Raw genomic sequence first — 4,917 nt, forward strand, 5'->3', positions numbered from 1 at the left:
TCTTTAAAGCGCTCCATGGCTTAGGCCCAGGGTACCTGCGAGACCACCTACTGCCACCAATAGCCTCCCACCGTCCAGTACGATCCCACAGAGTTGGCCTCCTCAGGATGCCGTTGGCCAAACAGTGTTGGCTGGCGACCCCCAGGGGGAGAGCCTTCTCTGTGGGAGCGCCTTCCCTCTGGAATGAGCTGCTCCCGGAGCTTCGCATAATCCCTGACCTCCGGTCCTTCCGACGCGCCCTAAAAAGTTGGCTTTTCCAGCAAGCCGCCCTGGCCTGTTAATTTTATTTAATTTTTAAAATGTGAGTGTTATATAAATTGGATTTGTTTTTTGGACTGTTTCTAATTTCCTTTTAACTTTTGTACTATGTGTTTTTTAATGCTGTACGCCGCCCTGAGTCCTTGGGAGAAGGGCAGCATATAAATCTAATAAATCCAATCCAATCCAATCCAATCCATAATACAACAGAATCCTATGTATGGTTATTAAGACTAGGGGTTCACTTCCTGGTTAATTATTTTACTACTGGTTCTGTGGGTGTGGCTTGGGCGTGGCTTGGTGGGCATGGCAGAGGAAGGATACTGTAAAATCTCCATTCCCTCCCCACTGCAGGGGAAAATCCTCATTCCTTCCCAATCAGCTGGGACTTGGGAGGCAGAGAATAGATGGGGGCGGGGCCAGTCAGAGGTGGTATTTACTGATTCACAGAACTACTCAAAATTTCCGCTACCAGTTCTCCAGAACTGCTCAGAACCTGATGAATATCACCTCTGCTTCAAACCAAGATTTATTTAATTCAATGTTCTGCAGTGCGTAGTGGTCAACAGGATACCACTTGGAAGTTTGTAAGAAGAAAATTAGCATAATTTACTTTAGTTTTTTTCCATCGTAGGAACATGTGTTCTTATTGCTCTCTGAGTTTGGTTGCTTGCTTCAGGCATTATTATTATTCAATTAGTTACTGTAGTGTTATCTGATATACGAAAGTGATTTGGTATACTAGTAGAAGAAATGTATATTTATTTTTAATTTGGGGCTAGAATAAAATAAATATTTCCTAAATATCCAATTCTAAAAATATGTATACACATATTTGAAGTATACATCAATTAATATTAGTAGTTGATATAGGCCATTAGAATAGTTAGATCCTTAACTAAAACTTCCAGAAGCTTACTTTAATGACTAAACAGTAGGCGAACTTGATATTTGAACATACATTACATTGATCAGGTGAGATTTGGTTGCAACAGTAACATGCAATCACCACCTACTTGCTCTATTTTTCTATTTCTCAAAGCCACAATGCTTCTCTCTAGCTAGAACTGAAAAAGCAGCTCAAGAATCAAACCTAGATTATTTAATTTGTTTTTATGCTACCCACTTTCCACCTTGAAAGATATCTTGAAGTATTGTATATGTTACCAGCAATATGTGAAAAGCTAGCATTGTATAGCATGCCTGGGAACGTCATAGAATGCATAAAGTTTTTAGGCAAAGTATTAAATGTCTGGGTAATTTAAATATGCTATACACTTTCCCTAGGTATTGCATATAATGCTTACGTATTATGCAAAAAAAAAAAAGTGAAGAGGAACTAAAGAGCCTCTTGATGCAGGTAAAGAAGGAGAGGCTTGAAACTCAACATTAAGAAAACTAAGATGATGGCATCCAGCCCACTCAATTCCTGGCAAACAGATGGGGAAGAAATGGAGGTAGTGACCGATTTTATTTTCCTGGGCTCCAAGATCACCCCAGATGGGAATGCAGCCAAGAAATTAAAAGACGCTTGCTCCTGGGGAGGAAAGCTATGGCAAATTTAGACAGCATACCAAAAAGCAGAGATATCACCCTGCCAACAAAAGTGCGTATAATCAAGGCTATGATTTTCCTAGTTGCAATGTGTGGCTGTGAAAGTTGGACAATAAGAAAGGCTGAGCGCCAAAGAATTGAGGCCTTTGAATTATAGTGCTGGGGAAGACTCCTGTGAGTCTCTTGGACTGCAAGGCAATCAAACTGGTCAGTCCCAGAGGAGATCAACCCTGACTGCTCTTTAGAAGGCCAGATCCTGAAGATGAAACTTAAATACTTTGGCTACCTAATTGAGAAGGAAGGACTCACTGGAGAAGAGCCCAATGCTGGGAAAGATTGAGGACAAAAGAAGAAGGGGACGACAGAGAATGAGGTGGCTGGATGGAGTCACCGAAGCAATCAGTGTGAGTTTAAATGGACTCCAGAGGATGGTAGAGGACAGGAAGGCCTGAAGGAACATTGTCCATGGAGTCGCGATGGGTTGGACACGACTTCACAATTAACAACAAATTATGCAAAATGACAAGAACTATTTAGGCAAAGTATGTAAAGAAAGTCATGAAAAGGGTTAGGGTTAGGATTAAGGTTAAGGTTAGATTAAATTTAAGGTTAATCCTAACTCAAATCCTAACTCTAACCCTAGCTCTTTATTGAAAAGATTTATATGAAAATGAAAGAAGAAATGCAAAAAAGTACAGGACTTTCCTATTGAAAAAAAACAAGGGAAAAAGACCAGTATTGACCTACTTGTTGCGATAAGGAATAGCATTTTAGTAGACGTATTTTATACTTTGCCAGTTTGCTTTTTGGCATTCCATAGAATGTCTAGGGAATGTGTGAAATATTAAGCATTTCATACTTTGATGTCCCATTTTTGGCATTCTATAGATTTCCTAAGCAATTTATAAAATTCCTAATTTCACACACTGATAGTAACATACACATACCAATACAAAAATAATAAATTTCATGTCATAGTAGAACACAGTCATATTTTGTTCCATACTTAGATTTATATACATAATGTGTGTGTGTGTGTGTGTATACACACCCAGTCACACACACACATCCATGTGCAACATCCACATACGGAAATTCTGATGAAGAGTGGTGCTTCCCTAATCTGAGAGAGAAAACTTTCAGTGAATTGACATCATCATAATGAAAGCCTTTCTCCAAGTCAGGTAATCATCTCTGATTCATAGGAGAAAATTAGACCCTCCTCATTTGATCCTCTGACCATGTTCTGCCATTCAGGCCATCCCCCTACTTGAAACAGGAATGCAGAACCAGAGCAATCCCAGTAAATGAGGATTTATTTATATGATGAAGTCTACCAAAAGAAAGATTATTGCTTTTTCTAGAGGTAGGTGATTGGAATATAAGTTTTTTTTCCATTATTTTATTTAATTTCTCTGATTGTGAAGAAATACTGAAACATTATTTATATTTATTATTTACTTTTTAAAATACAATTAAACACATTCTCTAAAAGCAGCAGGTTTACATTTTAAAAAGTAAAACAGTGTACTCACAATATATTTTATTGTGGACATAAAATCAAGATAATAAGTAGAATAATAAAACTGAGTTAAAATTAGGAAAAAGAAATTTTAAAATACCTAAATGCAAAAGGCTGAGATATTTAAAGAGGGCTATCGTATCACCTTCTAATCTTTTCCTCTCTAATTTAAAGATATTTGATTCCTTTACTGTTTTAGCAAAGTACTTTTTCCCATTCTACTTGCCATTTTGTTGCCTAACATGAAATCTATTATAATTGGTTTGCTGGCCTCCAATTATCCAAGGTAGATATTCTGGTAGGCCCTGTTTAATGCCAAACATTTTTTCTCAAATGCTTCTTTGTGACTTTATTTATGCAATCAGAAACTGCATTCATTTTTTAAAAATCATGTTCTCTTTTGAGATTTCATGCAAGTCTTACTTTCCCCCCCCTTTCCAAAGTGTGCATTCCCTGATGCTGAGGTTTTCAAAGATAGAGCAGGGGATAATAATTTTACCTTCTCCACTTCACAATTTCATTCTGTTAGTTTTGGCCTTGTTTATTATTCTACTTCACCCATTTTGAATTTTACTGTTCTGAGGTGTTAACTACCCTTCCTATTTGACCACGACACCAGGAAAATTATGGCAATTAATCAGCAGTACCCTGAAAGGCTGATGTAACCTGATGATAAAAGAGTCTGAAGTCAATTGATTCTGCAACAACATACCAAATATCCAATTTGCTGAGAAACTGGAATACTATTTCTTCTATTTCTATTAGTCTATTGTCTCTGTTTTCTACTAAGGGATCTATGGATCTGTCAAGAAATGAAACAAATTTGATTAGAACTTACCTTGTTAAAAATTGGAAGCAACTATCATCTGCCTAGTATGCTTTAAAAAAAATTTCTACTGAACCTTTTATGAGACTACTTCGTATACCTCTCCATCGGAAAACAGAAAAAATGTGGTGTGCTTGGTGCTCCCTGAACTTGGTTGTTTGCTTGCAGATGTTGTGTTACCAGATGTCAGTACCAGCAGGGGCATTTTCAAGGATGTGTCCATGTAATCCCTACCAGATGAGCTTGACTTGAAGGAGACTTTACTTTTTACCTTTGCTAACTGATGAAGAGGTCCTTAAATGAAGTCTCAGTTCAGAGATGTGATTTTTTATAGAAGAAATGTTTCGGTGACAGCCAAAGAACAAACAAAATTGGGCAGAGTCAGTTTAGTTTAGATTAATAGTTCTGCAAAAGGAAAGCCATATAAAACAGGGTTACTATATCTGGAGTGCAAAATATTTATACAATAAGCCATCTAGTTCGGAAGTTTGAATGACAACCCTAATACTAATACTAATAATCCTAATCCTAAACCTAATAAGCAGAGCTGGCTGGAGAATTCTGGGAGCTGAAGTCCACAAGTCTTAAAGTTACCAAGTTTGAAGACCTCTGCTATATAGGTTCCCAAGATACTTGGAGGGCTTCTTCCAAAGTTTTAAAACCCTTTGATCCATCCGGCTTCCCGTCGGATTACCGGATGTGTTGTCGTTGCTAGGCTGCAAGTTGCGGGGCAACTGCGTCGCGTCTTTCTCGGCCC

This window comes from Natrix helvetica (assembly GCF_964273705.1).
Source record: "Natrix helvetica genome assembly, chromosome: Z".
In the NCBI taxonomy this organism is placed as follows: domain Eukaryota; kingdom Metazoa; phylum Chordata; class Lepidosauria; order Squamata; family Natricidae; genus Natrix; species Natrix helvetica.